This window comes from Aptenodytes patagonicus, chromosome 10, assembly GCF_965638725.1.
Source record: "Aptenodytes patagonicus chromosome 10, bAptPat1.pri.cur, whole genome shotgun sequence".
Classification (NCBI taxonomy): Eukaryota; Metazoa; Chordata; class Aves; order Sphenisciformes; family Spheniscidae; genus Aptenodytes; species Aptenodytes patagonicus.
The window spans coordinates 1,664,869-1,686,810 of record NC_134958.1 but is presented as its reverse complement, the minus strand read 5'-3'; the positions used below and the strand labels follow the sequence as shown (position 1 = coordinate 1,686,810).

At 46.5% G+C, this 21,942-nt stretch overlaps 1 protein-coding gene across 1 annotated transcript in view; it reads left to right on the top strand.

The window, feature by feature from the left end:
* The first annotated feature begins 3,504 nt into the window (after nucleotides 1-3,504).
* Nucleotides 3,505-21,942, top strand: part of MAPK6 (mitogen-activated protein kinase 6) — a 61,115-nt gene continuing 42,677 nt past the window's right edge. The window contains exons 1-2 of the mRNA XM_076347762.1: nucleotides 3,505-3,604; nucleotides 16,662-16,822. The gene's annotated coding sequence lies outside the window, so the exon portion shown is untranslated. The remainder of the gene's footprint in view (nucleotides 3,605-16,661; nucleotides 16,823-21,942) is intronic.

Sequence of the window (21,942 nt, the reverse complement as noted above, 5' to 3'; positions counted from 1 at the left end):
TTCTCATGGTAAATACGAGTAACAGGCATCCTTAACCTTGTGAATGAAATTGAAAAAGCAAGAAGAAATCTTTGTGTCTGTAGTGTTACCAGCCTTCCCCCAGACAGTTCTGGGTCATCGAGTCTGGGCAGCATTATTCTCTCCAGCCTCTACAAGATGACCTGGCTCCATGGCTTCAGCTCTCAACTCTTCTAAGGCTGGTCATATGGAAGTTCTCAGTCAATGGTGTGCTGTCTGCCCAGCTGGATGTGTCCAATTTTAAGATGTGCTGAGCTAGGGCTTGGTGTTGCTGGTGCTTTCAGATACTAGCAGATTAATGTTAGGGTCCTCATTCTGTATTCTGGTATGTACATATGCTACTATTCAGGATTTACACCATGTTAAATTAATTTCATTGTGAATTATTCCCAAGTGCTTCAATATCTCACATGAAAGTTGATTTGAAAGCAAAAATGAATTCATATCTTCAGAGGGACGGGAATTAAGGCAAGTAACTTGTTGATTTAAAGTATTTACCGAGCAACCAAGATACGAAGGTGCTAATCCTGTTTGACATCAATTTGTTGTGTCACTTTATCTAAATTGAGTTTCCGATATCTCTGTTTCCTTCTGTTAAAGCTGGGACACTGCTACTGCTGGGGCTCCAGAGAAACCCTGCTGGGCTGGATGGCATTGCCCATTAAGAAGGTTGTCAGAAACAGTTGAAGTCCTGTGTGAAGTAGTAGTTGATCCCCCCACCTAACACACATCACCACAGGAAAATCAGGGCACGTTGGTGGAAAGGATTTGTTGGGTGCTGTTCATGCGCGTATTGGGTATGCTTGAAGGAGACAGAGCTGCAGAAAAAAGAGAGAGAAAAAGGTAATCACAGCTGTAGCAGGAGTTCAAAGAGTTATTCTGGAATGGCTGTCCCACTAAAACTATTTCTGATTAACTTGCCTTATAAATATTGCCTTATATTCTAGATTGAGTGGTTTTTTATTGTGGATTAGCTTAATGTATTTCCAAAGGCATTTTTGCTCTAGAACAGCAGTCTCTGTAGCATTCATCCAAAATAGCTATTTCACTTTAAAACTGTAGTATTCCTTGATTTGAATTAACTTTCCCAAAGAAAGAGAGAACCTCTGGGGTTAATTGGTAACTCTCAGGAAGAAAATTAGCGCAAAGAACCTGGCTGCTGCTACCAAGTTCCTTTAGCATGCTGGGAAAAAGGACTTTGCACGTTCCTTGTAAATAAGTCCACTCACTGACTTCAAATTTTAAAGTAAAATTAAATTTTCACAGAGCTGCTTTGTTGCTTTGATGGGTGACCTGAAAATAAATTAAAAAAAAAAAAAAAGTGAAATTTTTACCAGTTTCACTCCTGCCTCATTTTAATAGGAGGTATACTTAAATCTATTTCATTTGGGAGTAAACGTGGATGGAAAGGTTAGTGAACAGAGGAAGACAGAGACATTTAGAGGCAGTGCAAAGAAGAGAACGGTGGATTTCCATATTTCTTCCTGCATAGCATGGTTGGGGCTGGGGTGCTGCTGCTTCATCATCTGCTTCTTAATATCAATTTTAAACTTCCTCTTTGCTCTCAATGAGTGGATCCCGTTGGATTTATGAGGCTGGATTCCACGGATTAAAATTGTATATGTATTAATTTTATGAAAGTTAATGACCATTAAATAAGACAGTTGCATAAATAAGTTCATTGGAATAAGTCCTTTGTAGTAATGTTTGTCTCTGCTCAAATGCAGAAGACAAGAATTGGTAAGATAATTTTCAACAACAGTCGACAAATGGTGGAGTCTTCAGTCCCCAGCCTGAGCTACCACATATTTTGTAAATAATTACCCGTGGACATGGTCTGTTAGAACAAGCAGTGTTCCTGCTGTGCCCTGCTTATGCTGAGAGTTGTAGTAACTCCAGAGTGGTTATGTTATGGCTGTTGACAGCTGCAGAGGATCCTTTTTCTCTCGGTGTCCCTACAGTGATGATCTTTAGTCAGCGTTGCAAATAATCTACTGGCAATGCTAATCTGTGTAACCTGAAGCAAACAAAGGGAAACAGAAATACAAAGCAGGCAGGATGTCCCGCTTGTTACAGAAACGCACCAGGAGACTTGAAAGTATCCCAAATCTTTTCTCTCCACTGAAATAAAAAACCCTGGATGGTCAAACAGCTGAGAAGTTGGTATTTTCTAAAGATAGATATCTGTGCCCTGGTGAGGAAACCCAAATCCTGCCTGATTTGTTTGCTGGTTAGACATGGTGGTGGCTTTTTTCTAATTCTGTTTGTATGGGATTTATTTTTAATAGCCCTGTAGAGAGCCGATGTGCTTTGACTAGAGCTGTGTATCATCAACCAAACTGCCAACTCAAGTTTGATTCTTGATTGTGGATGGTCAGGGCTGAATTCAGAATAACTGGGAGAGATTTTGTCTTCCCCCAGTGCTGGTTCCCATGTGCTGCAGCAAATAACTCCCCTAAAGGGAATTTTCTTGAGGCAAATACTACACTCGATAGCTATAGCTGGCATTGTGTTCCCTCAGCAAAGCCTTGGCCACAGGACAAAGGGAGTTGCAGAGCATGAGACCCTTGATCTCTGCGTGCAAAGAATACAAAATGCCTTATGAACTTGGCCAGGGATCCTATTAGCTGTCCCCTGGCAGTGCCCTTTGGTGTAAGATACTCGAGCATGAGGGTGGAACCTCTACCATAAGGTCTCTTTGCCCATTACAAAACTATCCAAATGTCAGGATCAGACACTATCCTTTTTGCTCAGAGAGCAGGTGATAGAGATCCAGTCATTTTTGTGTCGTTTTAAATGTAAAGCTATCCATGGAGAGCCGTTAGGATAGCTTACCACGCCAGCCTGGACCTTCTGATTCCACCCATCCTCAGAGCGGGGGCATCTGCTATAAAGCCTGGTTAAAAATTAAGTGTTAGAGATAAATGGGCATGCAAGTTTGAACCTTCAAACTGAAACTACGAAGCAAGTCCTGTGGCCTGGGGAAATCAAGGTGAATGATCGCAGAGGGCTCTTCTGTCTTACACTCCCGTCCTCTGTGGAAGCAACATTGGCTTTGGCTTCAGGATGTGGCTAGCAGTATGACGCAGTCTTAAAATTACTGAAATGCTTCACAGCTATCAATGAAATTGGTTAAACTGAGTCTTTGTGAATGGATTTTTTTTTTTTTTTTTCCTGGTGAAAAGAATAAACATGTTGTTCTTACTGAATACTAAAGTCAACTTATAAGTATGCATCAGTTACTAACAAGAAAAACAAATAGAAATGTCATCCAGAGAGAGGTAGTTCTGGGTTGAAGTTTAAGAACAAATAGAAAGCTCTGATTTGGAAGTTCATAATTTTTCACAAATAATCTGAACTATGACTTCCTATCACTGCCCTCATCTGGAAGTGTGCTACATGAGATATTTGTAACTACCTCTACTGCGGAGCTTATGTATTTTTGGGAAATGTGTCTCTTGCAGTGTGCTTCGTGAGCCTTACCTGGTGAAGAGTAAGCGGGCTGGAAGACAAGAGATGTGGCAGTCAATGGCAAGTGCTGCAGTCAGACAAGGCTCTCCAGCTCTCGCTGCCACTTCTTCTGGAGGTATGTAGACCAAAATAGGAAGGACTGTGACTTCCGTGTGGTTGGTAGTGTAGCTTTTCCATCTGATGCAAGAGGAGGCTATTTCAAGACGGGCATATAAAAATGTTGGTGGGTGGGGTCTGGGACAATGGCTGGCCATGAAGGGGCTGCTCGTGCTTGGTGGGTGTGTGGGAGGACAGTGAAGTGGCGTCAAATTTAAAGCTGCTTTTGATCCCTTACAATGAATTTTCATAGTGTTAGATATTTAGTGGTTTTCTTTTTCTAAACTCTTTTTTCGGCTTTGAAATACCATAGTGTTTTAATGTTCTGCTACGTAACTGGGTGTTGTGGTTTAACCCCAGCCAGCAACAGAGCACCACCCAGCCGCTCGCTCACCCCCCCCGGTGGGATGGGGGAGAGAATCAGAAGGGTAAAAGTTAGAAAACTCGTGGGTTGAGATAAAGACAGTTTAATAGGTAAAGCAAAAGCCGCACACACAAGCAAAGCAAAACAAGGAATTCATTCGCTCCTTCCCATGGGCAGGCAGGTGTTCAGCCATCCCCAGGAAAGCAGGGCTCCATCACGCCTAACGGTGACTTGGGAAGACAAACGCCATCACTCCAAACGTCCCCCCTTCCTCCTTCTTCTTCCCCCAGCTTTATGTGCTGAGCATGACGTCATATGGTGTGGGATATCCCTTGGGTCAGTTGGGGTCAGCTGTCCCGGCCGTGTCCCCTCCCAGCTTCTCGTGCCCCCCCAGCCTGCTCGCTGGTGGGGTGGGGTGAGAGGCAGAAAAGGCCTTGACTCTGTGTCAGCACTGCTCAGCAATAACGGAAACATCCCTGGGTTATCAACACTGTCTTCAGCACAAATCCAAAACACAGCCCCGTACCAGCTGCTGGGAAGAAAATTAACTCTACCCCAGCCAAAACCAGCACACTGGGTGTATACAACAGTGATTAGATCTATCACTAGATCTTTAGTTATGCCACCGTTTTTTCCTTGACAATATCATAATATATGACAGCCCATCTTGGATGCAGACTGTGGTAATTAGCTTGTTTTGGTATAAAGTTGTTCTAACAGTGCTTTGAAGCTATGCCAGCTGACAAAGCCCTTCAACTCAGCTAGGGCCATGCAAGATGCTGAGAACTGCAGGTTACTTTTATTGATGTTAGTCTCTAAAACTACGTATGGCAAATGTTGCAGACAGCAGAGATCCAGCTGGATTCTGTGGGTTCAAAGACTGTATCAAGAAGCCCTGTGTAAACACTGCATTTTTGTAAAAATATTCCAGATTGCCTTCTGGAAGACGACTAATATGAGTGAATAAGCTAGGCAACAATGGTCTAAATAAAAGAAGTGATAAAACTCACCTGTACAGTGAATGTGAGGTTGATTAATTCTTACCTAAATCAGACATTGATAGGCTCTGTTTTTATTTTCTTTTGACTATAACTGCTCCTGTGATGATCAAAAAAGCTGGATTATCTCCAAAAGTATACATCTTTCAGAGGCTTTGAATGGTTACTTGAAGATTTTTTTTAAAGAAATCTAGAAGGATGCTACTCAGAAGACACTTTACATAGAAAAAATTATGCTTGGAAAAGGCAGTCCAAGAATAGGATTCCTGAGTGATCAGATGCATTTGTCTGTATGCATGCTTCTAAGAGTCTTTCAGAAATGACTTCAAGATTTAAGTCCTTTTTCTCATAGTGATGCGAGTCTTTGCTAACACTTCTGCTATATTTCCTTTATTTATTATTTGTAACATATGGCTTTCTTTACTGTGCATGCTTTTCTCCTTGTAAGTAAGTAACACCTCATAAGCATTCAAGATTATATCTTTAAATGAAAATATAATATCCCATGTTTGTCCTATAGCTATAGCACAACATATTGTTTACCTCTCTGGGTTTGAGATAACAAAGCTGCAAAAGAGCTTTGATGTTAAACAGTGACTACAGCTGAATACAAGTAGCTTTTAAGACCGCTGCTTTCTTGTCTTTTATTATATGACTGTTTATCTTTATTTACATTATGTTTCTTCAGAAAAGTTTGACTTTAATAGGCAGCATTCATCTCCTCAAAATGTTGTAAAAGTACCTACCGGCTCCTTCTCACATCAGTGACTCTAGAAGCTGTGTTACTTTTTAGCATCCCCATCAGCCACTAGCTGAACTGGCATGGAGATCTTTGCCCAAATGCCAGTAAGATCACAATGAGAGATTGCTGTGGCTGTTCTTCATTATGTTTGACCACATCACAACCCCCAGTGAGGCTACAGCTTGCATGAGATCAGCTCATGGAGGAAAATCAGCTGCCATGGCAGACAAAGAACGTTCTTGGGGACAGAAGAAAGCATTCTGAAGAGTCTTAAGACAAGGTGTGGTGTCCTTGGTTGAAAGTACAAAGCTGTAATTGTCCAATTCCATCTGCAATTTAGGAGTACTGTTGGATTTTGCAGTGCTGCTAAGCTTTCTCACAATAGCACCCACTTGTCACTCTTCCCAGTACCTCAGATTGGCTTAAAGTCTTGGCTCATTTCACTCATTTTGTCAAAACATTCCCACAAATGGGCAGAGAGCTATGAAGTCATATTGTTCAACGTCTGCTGGACGTTTTTCAGTCAGGTCTAATAATGAGATTCTACCCCCGCTCTAAGCAGGAGGCTTCCCTCTAGACGTGTCCTTTCTTCCACGTACAAGTTTTATCTGAAGGGAAGCTGGACATTTTGCACATTTTTGGGGATTCCCGGATGTCTGGAAATCCAGGATATGCAAGTGCTCACCTGGGTTTCAGTGTTTTCTGGCTGCTTTGGACCTCTTGTACCTTTCTGGCAGAGACAGGCTATAGGTATTAAATCTGATGCATTTGGTACGTCAGGCATTTTGCACTTTTGCAATCTGTACAAGTGCATTCTCAGTAGGTTGGGTACCTCCCAAATACACTGGTGTTTTGAGGCAAGTTATGCCTCAAAGAGACAAGGAAAGTGAGCTGCAGGTGCCTTGCTGTCTGTGACAAGAGCAGCGTTGGATACAGGCAAGGTGAGAATGGAGGATTTGACTAGCTCCACAGATGACGCTCTTCTTTTGTGTACCTTCATCTGTGGTCCAGTCCTGGCCTTCTGCATCATCTCCAAGGGAATGAGGAAAGCTGCCACTGAATTCCTCCTGATTTCATCCTCTTCTCCTGCTCTTTCCTTGGTGTCCTGTATTGACCAGTGTCAGAAACAGGGTTAGGCTAGATTGACTGTTGGTCTGATCCAGTCTGACCCACTGTGGTGGTTCTCTTCTTCTTAAAGAGTGCTGTTAAGACCATACCCTTTGCTCTTGTGCTGGAAGCCCTCGCTCGTTAGTATTGTAACACCTGAAAGCTGGAAGGATTTGAGGTTTTTTTTTTTTCTTTAGTGTGAACATAACCCTGCAGAAACTAATGGGTGCAAATGGCCCCCCAGAGTGAACAGGACTTGGGAGGACTGCTGGGAGGAGAGAGCAGCAGGCGCGAGAGTTTGCCTGGCGTAACGGCACTGGGCACCGGACACTGCATATTTCTGGGATTCAGGTCTCAAAGTCTGCTGCTATAGGAGGTACTCTGCAATTATGTAGTCTGGTGCCTTTGGGCTTTAGGAAAAAATTCTCTTAACACCTTTTTGTTACACTTTTCTTACTGCCTTCCATCAGGCAAAACACATCTGGCTGGTGCTGGGCAGGCGCTGCCGTTCCAGCTTTCCCATCTCCGCTGCTTCGGTGCGGGCTTTCCCCGACTTCCTCCGCCACGCGGGTTTTGCACAGAGCTCCAGGGCTTTTTGCTGGCTCTTGACCTGCTTCGCAGTGGAAAATTCTTCCACAAGTGTTCCTTACAGGAAGCGAATGAACATCTCCTTTAAATGGTCTGGCCGCACGGGGAGGAAACGGGTCATTTTGTGAAGTATACTGTTTACCGGATAGCCAATGGACTGTCTCCAAAATACATACTTAGCCCAAAGGAAGAAAAATATCTGGGGTGATTCAGTTTTTGTGTCAGTGTTTTAATATCATGTAGTTCATACCTAATGAAAAATGTGCATTTTTACGTGGGCTAAAAACATCTTATCCTGTACCAGGAAATTAGTAAAACCAAGTTTTAAATTTCTTTAAGTAAAAAATCCTGGGTGTGTATGGCTTGCCAAGTTTTATTTTACTGTAACACTTTTACCTTCATTATAATGGTTTGTGGTAGGGGTATGAAACAAAGGTAATGTCTCCCAGTGATACCGATAAATTTTGTACATGTTTTACTCAGTAATTCTAACGCAGCAGCCAGCTCAAGGCTGGAGCACGATCTTGGTTTTATGCAGGGCTGGTTTCATGATGTCTTCATTTATAATTACAGTTTCTGCCAGCGTCTCTTTGGTATTTTTGGTCCAACCTCAGGCTGAAGGGAAAGTGCTGCATTCCCTAACCCAGGAGACATGAGTAAGTGTGTTGACATGGATTCGGTGCAAGATTAGTGCTGCTTTGGCTTCAGATTATCGAGATCAGATCCTATCCTGTAATGTGATACTCATTCATCCAAATTCAAAACATCATAATCTGGCAAAAACAAAATGCAGCCGAACACAGTGTTTAATGAGGGGCTAAGGCCGATTTTTGCCGTGGCATGGATACTGCACAGTTGCCAGGGAAGGCAACGACAAGTGAACGTGGGTACGTGAGTGCAGCACCGGGCTGTTGATGGTGCTTTCGGGAAAACTCTGCCTGTACAGAAGTTGCCTGCAACAGAAATGCCTGTAACATCCATAACGTGGGTGCTCATTGCTTCATACTGTTAAATAAGTATCTTCTTTTGATAACTGTCAAATGTAAAAGAAAATAGAAAAAAAGCAGCAGAAATCTCTAGGTATAGAGGCTGAGCCCCATGAAAGTGAGCGGGACGTTTTGGGCTTCTCTAAAGGTTAGTAGTTGGTGAAACACCCAAGGGTCATCCAAAGCTTCATGGTCGACATTTGAAACTGCGTCAGAGCACAGAAAGGATCCTGCATGTGTCTGTGTCTCTGGATCAGCTCCGTGATCTCTATCGGATTTGGCACAATCAGTTACATGACTCCTCATGTTTCCAACAAGTAGGTGTTTGCACAGTGGATAAGAGCCTTCATTTTCAATCCAAAACCATTCATCAGTCTGCTCCAGAGGTCAAATCCTCAAACAGTTTGGTAATTCTAGCATCGTCTTCTTCATGTGTTTCCAGCACAACCTGGTTATGACTTTTACTTGAAAGTGTGTCCAGGGCTACGGCAAACTCCTCTGAACTGTTTTGTTAAGCAAACTCCCATATCTCTAGACTTTGCTTAACAATTGCAAAATGGTTAGCCAGTTAATATTTATCCTATTGTTACTAAAACTCACAATTCAGTGTGTCTTACTTCAGAGAGCGGTGTATGTGTCAGTACTAATTTTGAGCTGTTCCTTGAGTTAGAGCCTCCCAAGCTAAATTAAAAGCAACTGTGGCTTGAGCTAAGTGACTAAAGGACATGTTTTCAAAGGCAGCCAATCACTTAAAGATGCAGTTACATTCAGTTTCTATCACCTATCCTTTTGGATGGGAATTTCATTCCTAATTTACTATGGGATCTTTGTGAGTCCCTGGGGATATCTACTCACCTTAAAAAAAAAATTTTTTTAAAGTCCTGCTTGAAATCTCCCAGCTGAAGACTGTTTCAGTCTAGCATCTTCTGTGGATGACACACAGAATGGCACAAACCACATCCTGTCTGGAGACTGCATCCCTTCATGAACAGCAAAAACACAGTTGTAGAGCTGTTCCACCAGCTGTAATTTTGAGAATTTTTTGGTACTCTGAGTTAGGATGTCTCAAAGGGACAAGATTTGTGTGAAGTTGTCTGCGAGACTGTGAGTAAGCCTGAGACATGATGCAAAGGAGGGAAAGGTGGTTTTAACCTGTCTGCCCTGGCTCTGGATTGTAATGGTTTGTGTGCAAGAGCTGCAGCCGGTGTCTGCCTCCTTTCAACTCCTCGGGAGCTGTGCCGCCCCTTGTACCCCGCAAAGCGTCACAGCCACCTCTGTTGTTTTCCAGAGGTGCCTGCGAGATTTTGGGAGGTGCCAGCTGGGGATGTTAAGAAACTCCCTCCTTTTTGCATCGGGCAGGTCTCCATCGGCCAGAATCACTCTCTCAAAACGCGGTAGCGTGCTCTGCATGCTAGGGGGTTGCTCTGCATGCTAGCCCTCTCTCTGCATGAGAGGGCTGCTAGTGGATGAAACATGCTGGACTGCCAGTGTGGCTTCAGTATAAAATTGGCTGGAAGTCCTTGTCACAAGGCTTTGTTTTCGCACGGACTTGTTTCCTAGTGTAGAAGGAGCAACTCTGGTCCAGTTTGGAGTAAGTTGGCTGCCGGCAGCCTGGCTGGGAGAGGCGATTCAGCGTGGCCAGCCGCTGCCCGGGAAGCCGTACCCAACCATGCGGTTCCTGCACCGAACTACTGGAAAAAATGACTTGCTTAATGGGATGCAGGCTCACGAGCTGAATCAGCCTCGGCAGGGTTTTTGTTGTTTCAACTGTTTCTTGTATTGAAAACTCCACTCCGCGGCCATCTGTGAAGGCTGGCTGTGTACCAGTGGTGTCGAACCAGCGCTGATGATCGGTGTTAACTGCGGAGGGCAAGCCCTGCCCCTGGGCAGCGAGGGGAGGTGGAGAGGGGCAGGTTAAACCTCGACCCTTTGCTCTGGGGCAGCTCAGCCGAGGCGAGGGAAGGCGTGTAGCCTGGCCAGCAGTGCATCTCCTCCGCCCTGGGCAGCAAAGCACAAACTGTGCATTTTTGTGGAGAGCAGAGAGACAGCGAGAGGGTGGCAGCTGTGTCAACCCACACTGCGTGCTTAGTCTATTAAGGTTTTGTCTGTCAAATGCATGCGGGCTCTGCTGCCTCCAAACATTGTTTGCAGCTGCAGCCATCGTGCCCTTTGTTTGGTGCAGGCAACTGTGCTGGGGCTGTGCTTGCTGGGGGGCTTTCAGGACCTGGTGGCTTGCAAAGGGAAATGCTTTTCAAACCTCCTCTTCCCCTGCCATGTAGAAATGGACATGGAGAGAAACGGGGATACAATCAGGTAGCGCCCCACGCACTTGCCTCTCCAAGTTCCCGACTGCCTTTGCCTTGCCTAGATGCAGTGAAACTGTACATTCGCACTACATAGCTGGGGACTATGCAAGGGGACTGTCACGCTGGCTCAGATAAACAGCAGTGTAGCCGGTAAGACGCAGCCAAGTGATTCTCCGGCCATGTTCAGCAGAGGTGCAGCTACAGCTGAAATTCTGGGTCTGGGTTTTGCACGTTCTACTTGAAGAAAGTAGTGGATCACACTAGAGAAGAACAGCAAAAATAATAGTGGCAAACCCCAGCAGAAGCAGTAACAGCACTACTTCCCCACCCCATGTTCTGTATGCAACAACTGAAATAAGGGTTATCCAGCCTAAATGACAAAGAATTAAAGAGGGAGAGAACAGGCTTCAAGTGTGAAGTCAGGGCCATACAAAAGGACCTGCTCCCGAGGTCCGTGGTGGATCGCACAAGAAGAAATGGGCCGAATCTGCAGCAAGAAGAGTTGGCGTGAGGCAGGAGGAGCCTGGGGCTGGACTCCTGCCTTTCTGCTGCAGAGAATGCAATCTTCACAGTATGTGCAAAGCGTTGAGTTCCTTTACCTAAGAAATGGGGATAACGATGCTTCCCTCCTTACATGCATGTCTTTATCACACGTGAGGGCCCTATGGGAACATCAGGTATGAAACCTGTGGGAGCAGGTCTGCAGCAGAAGAAATAATGGCTGGTTGCTTTTATCCCAGCAATCTGCTTGTTTCTGAACTACTCGAGTGCCATAGAGGTGGAAGGGAGCTCAGCCAAGCATTGCACTTGAGCAGCAGCTTGTGTTTACGGTGTAAGGCTGGAGCTGGTGAGCATGTGTGCATACGAAGAGTGTGTGTGTGTGTGTTTGTGTGTGCATGTGCCCGAGCCGATGGCACTCCCTGCACACACAGCAGATGCTCCCTGCATGTACAGCCGCACAAGCCTGGTGGCTGCATCCTGGAGAGCAAATTGAGAGCAGCCGGTGTTTTGTCTTGTGACTGTATCAGTGTGTCTGCTGGCATTTTCAGGTCTGTTTTAAGGCGTGGCAGAGGGTTAGTGCTGTATACAAGAAGAATTTGATTTTGCTGTCAGCAGGCTCCTGCACTGAGGTCCTCAGGGCCATGAGAATTTATGCAGCCAACATTGTCTCTTGTGCGAGTCTTGTGGATGGTAGAAATAAGGCCCAAAGCAGCGATGTGGCTTGCCTTTCATCTCCCAGAGCCTCCTCAACCACATGCACAGGCAGCTTTATCAGCTCTTGAGACTCCATCGTGAGTCTCAGGATACTTGGTAGCTTGGCAAAGAGACAGCTGCTTGATGCACAATAGTTCAGGGAAACCTAAGTATTTTTCTAAAGGGAGATGAGGAAGGAGGGATGTTTCTAGCCCCTGTGCTTGCAGAAAGAGTCCTGAAAATGTGAAGGAGTGATAATCTCTTTTTCATGCTGAGCATTGTTTTTAAGTTCAGATCTGTGCAAACTTTCATACTCATACTACTGCCTCTTGAAAAGCACCTAATTCAGAGTGGCAAGCCAAGGAAGGTGCTTTACCTGCCTTGTAGGCTGGCTGCGGGGTAGAGAAGTGTGATGGGAGAAGGACGGTGCTGGAGAGAGGTCGGGAGGGACAGAACTGCCACTCTGGGTTCCCTTGGAATTGCCACTGGTTTAGACAATCAGCAGCATGCTTGCAGCAAGGTTTGTCTGTGTGGGGCCCAGCGCAGCGCCCACGAGGTGAGACGCTGCTCACCTACGCGTTTGCTCTCTTTGTCTTTGCCTGGGTGCTTGGGGTTGGCTCCAGCTCCCAGCAAAGCCCCTAAAGTCCTTTCAAGGTGGCTGGATTGAGTGCTTCTACCATTCTCTTCATGAAAGGATCTAAGCACCTTGGGTCTGAGGGAGCGCTGAGGTTTAAGCATTATGCCAGTGCCTCCAGTTTGTACTTTTGCGGCATTTTATAAATAGCAGGAAATATGGTCATTTTCAGCGTGCTTTTCTAAAACCCCGATTACTCAACCTGCAGCGCAGCATCTTCTACAGTTAAGGCTGTCTATCATTTCTAGCCTTGACCGTGACCTGGCTGGAGTCAGACCTCTCTGAGCACTGCAGGGCATCTTGGAAGGATGCTTCAGCACAGATCTGCTTCTGCCTGGATCTAATGCGCGGGGGAGCTGAAAGCTCTCTGTGCAGATTGCTCATTGAAATGCAAACCTCATCCCAGTAAAGCTTCTGTCTGCCAGCATCCCCTTTGACAAACTGATAATCCATGATAACAGAGAATTTTATCTCCATTCTTAAACATCTTCAGGCATGATTATTAGTGCCTTCCTATTGCACAATAAACAACACAGAGCCCTCAGCTTTTCTGAAAGCGGGAGGCATGCAGGTTACATCTGCACTGTGGGTGAGCTGTGCATTTGCTGCTTCTGCAATCAGCCAACAAACCCCTCCAGACTTCAGAGGCCAGACTGTTGCTGCTGGCAGCTTATCTCCTTACTCAACAGCAGAGCAGACTCTTGAGGTGAAAAGCTGGGCCTGTTGAAATCAGTGGCAAAGTCCTACTCTTTTTACTTGAGTCAGGATTTCTCACTTGATCTCTTCATTTCCGAGTGGGCAGAGGAAAAAGTCCTTTCTTTTATGAGTGCCTTTTTTGGAGTGCAGACTGTGTAGCTGTTCTGCTTTTGGTCGTGCAGAAGGTGTGCAAGGTGTTAGAGGTCCTGCAGTCCTGCCCTGCCCTGAACAAGCTGTGCTTGGGAAGGCAGGAGCGGGAGGACCGGGTCTGTCTGTACCCCTCGTGCATGGCACACGGCTTTGCCAACCTGAATACAGCACCTGGTTTTCACCCTGTCAGGATTGAAACACATCTCAACAACATACCCTGAAGAATTCCGGTTAGGGTATAGGCCAGGAACTTCTCTTTTTGGATCCTTTGGTAACTTGTGTGACCCCCTCATCTGATTAGGCAAACAGTTTGCTTAGTGCTGCTAGAATCAAATTTGTAACTCTCTTTGCCAAGCATGAACTTCCCTTCAGGCAGCCTTGACTTGTTTGCAGGTACGTGTGTAGAGTGCTACTCTTGCGTGTAATGAAAGTACAAAAGGGTTTGTGCCGCCTTCCTGGCAGCTGCAGCAGGCAGTGACACAGCTGAGAGGTCCACAACAGAGTCTATGAGAAATCCAGCGGTTGAAACCCCACCATATACATGTTTATGGTCAGTTTTGAATCAGAAAAAGCCCTGGAACTAGCAGTTCAAACATGATTTCTGACCAAGTAGAGGTTGAATAGCCACTATGCTAGATCTAATTGGGAATAGAAACATGTATCACTCTCAACTCTGATGCTCGTAATGACGCACTAATGGCATGTGCACTGCAAGGCACCGCAGCAAGTACCTTGCTGCTTTCCAGAGAATACTCTGACCCGCCAACTGGCCGCCTCCTGCTTCTGCGAACAGAGCAACGTCGTGGGTGCCAACTGCCCCAGAGGGCAAAGACCCCGTGCCTCGCCTCCCAGGCACTGCAGCAGAATTGGCTTTTCTTTCGCAGTTCCTGAAACGTGCCCTGATTTGCTGTCTAAAGAGCAATTACACAAGCCTTTATCTCATCTGCTATTTTTTGCCGAAGACCTCAACTGCACCTGGGGGTTTTTTTGGTTGTGGTTTTTTTTTTTCCCCCTTTATCTCCTAGAGACTTTGTTGCACCTGGCCCCTTGTTCTTAGGACACCACCTTGATCACAGAGCACCTCACAGATAATTCTGGTTGTGTTGTTTCAAGGCATTTCCTCTTTCTCTCTCTCTTTTTGTGGTAAACGTTGGTAGAGCTCTGCTGAGACACTGGCTGAACGTCTAGCCTGGTATGAGTTTTTGCTTTTGGAGAAATCCTTCTAAGATGTCTTTTCTTGTGCTCCAGAAATGCCCGTAACAAAATCCCAAGTAAGGTGGAGGTAGAAGAAATTCAGCTGTGAGTAACCATGCTTGCAGTGATACGGGGCTTGCTGGTTTTGACCTGAATGCTGCCTCAGTGCCTACACGCCTGTGCTGCACCTCTGTAGAGCTGACGTGTGCTTGAGTCACCATTAAACCCTGCTTCTGGCACAGCCTTTGTCAAACTTGATCAAATAAGGAAAAAATAGAGGTAGAGGATAGAGGCTGGCTTCTCTGCAGCTGAGACATTGCCAGGCTCCAGACTGCAACGGCAGACATTTTCTGACAGACGTCTGCAGAGGGAGAATTCTGTTACCACAGAATGTGAAACTGCTGGTTCGCATTTTCTATTTTTCATTTTTATACCATTAAAATAAGCAACGCCCCTGTGGAGATGACTCAGTTTGAAAAGGTGGCAGGAGGGTTCCCAGCTCTCCTCTCCACGCTGCGAGGGCCTGGTCCGTTCACCCCTATCCAGCTACTGCCGGAGGCTGGGCAGAGATCCTGAGGAGCTCAGCCGGTGAAACCTGGGGCTTTTTGTGCCTCCTCCTGGGAACTGGCCCGGGTGCCGTGCTGGCCGTCGGTGGCAGGTTCCTGATGCAGATGAGACGTTGGCCATGAATCAGACGGCAAGAAAGGGTTAATTATAAGCAAAATGGTCGCTGGCTCTTCTGCAGTACAGCCTGTTCAGCAGCTGGAACGGCAAGGTCTGGTCTCTTGTCTCCAACCTCCCTGCGCAGGACAGAAAGCACGCTCCGTTCCCGCTCCCAGCGGGCAGGCAGGGATATCCCCCAGCCGGGCAGGGCAGGGAAGGGAGGGGAGCTCCTGGGAGCTGCTCCAGGCTTGTCGCAACCCCACGGGGCAGCACAGCGTGAGGGCCCCGCACTTTCAGGCTGCGGATGTGGGGAAAATGGCTCTAGGTTGGCATCTCTCCTTGCCAAGGGAATTGATTTAGCAGTTGCAAGTTATGATGGGCCTGGCTGTCGCCGGTGGAAAACTCTCTTGGGGAAGCAGCGGGTTCCCGCACAGAGCATTTCTTCCCTGTCCAGCGAGGAGGGTGCCAGGCCTGAGCTCCCCGGGACCAGCAGCCTCCTGAGGCCCTGCCTGTCCAGGCTCACCAAGGCTGCCTACGCAGCACTCCGGTGCTAAGCTGGGCTGCCCGTCCTCCACTGCACTCCCCAGGGAGCAGGAGTTGCTCCCGTTGCCCCCTTGCCTGCTGTCCCAGAGGGGTGGTGAGGTGCAGGAGAGCCCCTCCAGCAGCTTCAGACCTGCTGCTGCGAGGGAGCGCAGGGACAGGGCTGCTTTGCCAGCTCTGCCCTTGACCTGGCGCAGCCTCCTCTGTCTGGGTGTGCAGAGACATGGCCCTGGGTAGGGTCTCCAGCCATGCCGGGCGCTCCCTCTCTCCCTGCACGTGGCCATAGGCATTGCCCCATACATTTAGGCACTCGCAGTTGCCTAGTGAGCTTTCCCCGAGCCCTCTCCCCTTCTCAGAACACCCAGCCTTGTCCCCAGCCAGCTCCTGGTGCCTAGCTCTGTGCTGTCAGGTTTGTATTTTACCCAGTGCTGTTCACTTGCATGCCAGCTCTGCTTATCATCTGGCTTAGCGAGCTTTTTGAGGTATAAAAATGTTCCGTCTTGAAGTTTCATCAGGCACTTTCCCCCACCTGAGGTACCGTAGTCTTTCCCCCCCTGAAAGCCACTGCTGCTTCAAGAATTGAAGGGTCTGTGCATTTGCCCTCCAGACGCGGTTGCATGGGGGAAACAAAAGCAACCATGAACATTCATAGGGTGGGAGCGATAGAAATAAAGGATCTGACTCCTTAGGCTCTCCTCTGGGCCCACAGTAACAGCATGCAAACAGCCTTGCAGAAAGCAGTCCTCACCTTCGGTCGTGGTTTGGGTCTGAGCCCAGCGCCGTGCTCAGGTGCCATGACAGACTTTGGTGACGGGAAGGTAATACCTGGGATCCCGGGGTACACGGGGGGAAAAAGACCTGAAAACAAGCTCAGCTGAAGGCCTCATTTTGATACTTTTTTTTTTTTTCCTTAGCAAAACTGATACTGGAAGCTATGGGACACACCAGCTCTCAGTCACGTGTGGCTTGATGCAGTTCACACAAGCTCATCTGGTCTTTGGCTGCAAGTGAAGCTTCTTTGTGCTCCCAGCAGTGATTGCACCCCCCTGTATTCACAGCAGTGTGCACCCACCAGGTAAGAAACCCAAGTAAACATTGGATGGTAGGAAAATCTTTGAGATATTTCATTTTTGTGGGAAACATGGAAAAGTGTACTTGCCCTGTCTTTCCATCTTCACAATGGCCTGTGTTAAGCTGCTCTCTGTCTGAAGGAGCAGGGCTGGACAGGACTCTAGAGAGACAGTTTCTGTTGCTCTTCACTCAGCCGGAGGCATTGGCGTTGAGCAACCCTGGGCACACCTTCCCCCCCCCCCCCCCCCCCGCAACCCGAACACGCTGCCTGCGCATGTGTTGGCGCCCGGCCGCAGCAGAGCCCTGCCACTGGCCCCGTGGAGCCACCGGCCCCACAGCCCCCACGAGGCAGCCCCCAGCAGAAGCAGGAGCAGTGTCGCTGAGCCCCTGCCTGGCTTACAGAGCTGGGGATGTAAATCCAGCAGCTGCTCCATCGCTAAGGCAATCAAACCCTTAACACTGGGGCTGGATCCAATGCCAAGCGTCTGCTGGAGTGGTGCTAAGCACGGCGTTAGCTGGAAGCGGGAGCTCCCTTTGCAGTGAAATGTGGGTATTCATGTGTGTCTGTGTGGGCACTTGCATGCCCAAGACATCAAATTGGTTAATTTATATTTGGATTACCACCTATTTTCATGCATTAAACATTGCCAGCTGCGTGCATGATGGCTGCAGCACATCAACTGCTTCTGTTCTCTCCCAGACTTGTTATTTTTCCCACTGGTTGTTCTATCTATTTCATGAGAGTGCTACAGTGCAGTTCCTTTCGCACAGTCTCAGGTAGGAAATTGTAGTGTAGCCTATATATTTTTAGCATTACTTAATTAGGACTGGCAGGATCGCAGGTTTGTTAGAGCAGAGAGGGACCTCATAGCTGGGATCAGCTAGCTACAGAGGCTGAGGCAGACTGAAAAAAGAGTATATTATAATCTTTGGGAGATTTAAAAAAACTTATGCCTCCCCTCCAGTACTCCAGACTATTGAGCTTTATCAGTTTTACTGCAAACTAAAAATGCTTTTTGTGTAATGACAGCTCTTTAATTAGAACTTGGAAGTAATAGCATCTGCTGATTATAGCATGGTCCAGCATGTTCATATTCCTCAGTTTTATTTCCAGCTCTGCAACTAAGTTGTTGCATGCCTCAAGGCAAGTGACTTCACCTCTCAGTGTCTTTACTTCCACAGATGGGATTAAAACCTCCACTGGAGATCCCTGGACAGAACCTGCTCAAATGGCACAGTCTTGGGTTACTTTTCCATCCTGTGCATGTTTGGGAAGCCATCTATCAGTCCAGTGGATGAGGGTTTGGGATTTGCCTTGTCCAGGCATACCCTGTGAGATACTCCAGGTTTGAACAATGGAAATTTTATAGGCTTCAATTAACTGGCTGGGCAAGAAACAACAGCTTTGCAGTAGAGTCCTCACTTGCATGGAATGCCATTTAGTGTCTGATCTCTCCTCGCCAAAGAGAGATATTAAAATCTGTCGATCCAGAGTGCATTTCTAGAGTGATGAAAAAGGGGAAAAACCCTCTCAGTTTGAAGCGATCCTCAGTTCTGTTAGTAAAAGGGTTTGTTTCCCAAGAGGGATATTATATACTAGTGATTATGGAAAAAATGAAGGAACACAGTTCAGAGAGAGACAGTATGGCTAATTCTGCCATCTGCAATCTTTCCCCCCCACCATGATGTAGATGAAGGAAGATGACAGTGGTTGCTGTGATGCCTCTCTTCAAAGGGATTTTGGGATTGCCAGTTTGAACAACAGGAATAGAGTATTTATCCTTATAGCCAAAGGTAGCAGAGTGCTGTGCAGTCCCTTACCGAGTCACCACAGTCCCTTTCATTAGGGATTTCAAATGCAGGCAATGAAAGATTGTTTTAAAGTAGCCTCAGTCACTAGATAAACCGGGGCCAAGTCAGAAGGGAAGTACCCAAGGAAACGGACGTCAGATCAGTACTGAGAAGTGGCAGAAAGGACAGTAAATTAGTGTTACGTATGCTTACTGGCAAGCAGTGGTGTAAACTGCAACAAGCGAGTTGCAATTTTTTTCTAGTCTTACTTAAAAATGTTCCCAAAATCCGTGAGTACAGCGTCACAGAACGCCTGATATTTTGTAATGCCGCAAATGCTGACCTTAAAAGACACCAGAAATCTCACTGGGAGTTTTATCCATTTGCAGTGGAAACATGAGGTCTTTAATAGTGAGAATGTTTCAGTAACTTTCCGGGATTTTTTCCACTCTGGCACAGCTGTTCCCTGACAGATTGCAAAAGAGAGGAATTCAGTAGTAACAGCTCGATCCTGCAGGATGCTAAAGCCTTTCTGCCCAGGGCCGCGTGCCCTCAGCCCCTACCCAGAGCAGCTCGGCGTCTCACAGGCTTACTCAGCTTTTTGTAATGTGGAGCCTTTCTTACCCACTTGGCCTTGCCACTGACTTTTCTATTTCTGTGGAAATGAGCCAAAACTGGTGCCATTCTCTGAAGGGACTCATTAGCCTTTCTGTCTAGGAAAGGACTCGGTATTGTTGTAGGAAAGCTGCAGAGCAATGATATGACTTGAAAATTTATGCCTGAATTTTTCCCTCTTAGAAAAGCAGCATCTCGATGCTAGATTTAGAAACAACGGCAGCATAACTGAATTGTTTATTACGTTGTATTAAGGTTATGTAGAGGAAATGTCAAGGGAAATGGCTTCTTCCCCCCGTTTCTAAAACTAAGTATAGACTCCAAATGGGTGTTTATTCTAGTAGAATTTAACAGTTTGGGAAAGGGTGATTTTTTTTTAGTTGATTAAACAGAACAAAATATGGTAACTTTGCTACAGCTGGCATGATCAACACTAATTAAACCCCTCGTTCAGACATAAGATACCCATTATTGCATAAGCAGTCCCTGGGCTCTACCCGTACGGCACTAATAGGGTCAATGGTAAAGTTCTTGCCAGCTTCAGCAGACCAAAGGGGTTTAACACTGTTCTGGCCGTTCCTGGTATTTGCTGCCTTGCAGAGCAGTGCATTGCAGAATCCTCTGTTGTTCAAAAGAAGGCAGAAAACATGTTTTCCCTCTTTTCGCCCTGGCCTTTCCTTGTCAGAACAAGGGAGAAAAGCAGGAGGCTGAAGCAAAACTAACATGAGCAGGGCAGGATGATATTTGGTTACTTTGGGGGCAACTTAGCTGGAGAGAACTGCTCACTGGTTTTAATACAGCTGTGGTAGTCTGTGTAAGAGCAGGACATCCCCACTTCCCACCAAGCATCCCCAGGCTGCTGCTGCTCTGCACTGGGAAGGGCTCTGCCCTGTGCAAGGTGATGCTTTTCCCTGAAACAGACCCAAACTGCTGCGTTGTGTTGTAGCTGGGAATGGCGATTTAGCTCTTTAACATGTGGGAATGGCGACGGTCCAGCACCCAGAAATCCCACCTCCTTGCAGCACAGCACGTCGATCGTTGCTTTGGCACTGATGCCAAATTCACTGCTGCCAGAGCACAGCCAAGGGGAGAGCAGAAAGCCAACTCCTTCCCTGTCTCATTTTGGAAGTCCTGTATCTTACACTACAAGGGCTCCCTAGAAGAGCCTATGCCGCAGGCAGAAAGGATGGCCAGACCATCACGGGTGAACCAGCTGTGGTGGTAGGGAAGTGTTGACTCCCTCGGCAAGGACACATTAACTGGCGTTGTTTGTGTTCCCAGTGCATAATCAGACAGGACACCTCCAGTCACCTGCTGCAGGGAGTTTAAACTGATCAGGGTGGTACTTTTCAGCTGCTGGAATAGTAATTTTTTTTAATTGCTCCAACTTGATTGCATGCAATCATCTGCCCTTCAAGGAGAAAATGCAAGGAAGGTTGTTTTAACTCTGAGGTCAACCTCTTCTAATTACTCCTCTAGGCCTACTTTGCAGACTTCCTATTTGACCAGTGTTGAAACTCAGACGAGCATTTATCCGAACGGAGGCTGCTTTTGCTGTCCTTCACTAACCTCTTGGTCATTAACTATAGAAATTAATGTAGGGTTTCAGCTCATACATATATAGAAAAGAGATATATAACACAACGTTGGATTACAATCCACTGAAGTGTATGTGTAACTAAGTGGGTCACATCCTACACTACTGTCATTCCTGTGAGGATTTTTAAAACATAAAGCCATGTGTAAGTGACTTCAAATGTAAGCCTTGCTTTGGTTTTGTTTTTCTTTTTCCTTAATAAAAAGCTTTTCAGAAGTGAACCACAAAGCCTGGCTTTGAAGCTGTTGGTCTGACGGGGCACGACGTTGCACTGGTTCAGCGAGCGCGGGGCTGGGAGCAGCCGGCCCTGGCTCGGGTGCTCCCGGGGACCTGCCGTCCTCACTGCTGGGCTTCCTGCTCCCCCGGCACTCATTTCCTGCCTCCGAGAAGCAGAGCTTGTTCTTTCCCTCCTCTCCACAGCAGCGTGACCTTGCGTGTTTATTTTGAAAAGCTGTCTGCAGAACTCTTTAGGGTTGTTCTCTATTGTAAGGGGAAAAATTAAAATCAAGTGAACAGTCGCCTCTTTAAAAAAAACCCAAAGCAAGTGATTTTTGCTTTGTGTAGCAGGGTGCACTGGCTTCTGCATCTGCAAAGGATAATGGCTACAGATTTTTCCAGCATAAAGTGACTTATGGCTTAAATTTGTCCCACAGGTCCCTAAGGCCAGGCCTACATTAGAAGCTTATGATAATAAGGAAATGCTGGTTAAAGAAAAGATTTCTTTTATGCCATTTCTGTATCATTAAAATCCCACTGTAGGTATATAATTAAATCAACATGATTTTTTTCCTGTTTAGGTTATTTTACTTACTGAACTGGGAGATGCTCTGCCAGCAAAAGTACCCTTACTAGGAAAGTTTGTAATTTTTACTGCATTGAGAAAATCTGGTGTTAGAGACAGGGCTGTTATGTCAAGGCTTTTTTTAGTCTAGACTGTGTCTTCAGACCAGAGGTTTAAGAGTATTTTGGATAGCAGGTAGTTGCCAAACTGCCTTTAGCAGCCTAATCCTGGGGACCAAAGCCCATCGACTGTCAGTGTCACTTCCGACAAGGTGACCGCCTGTTTGTACCACCCAGCAGCATCAGTCTTGCTGATGAAAAACGAATTCTGTTAGAGACGG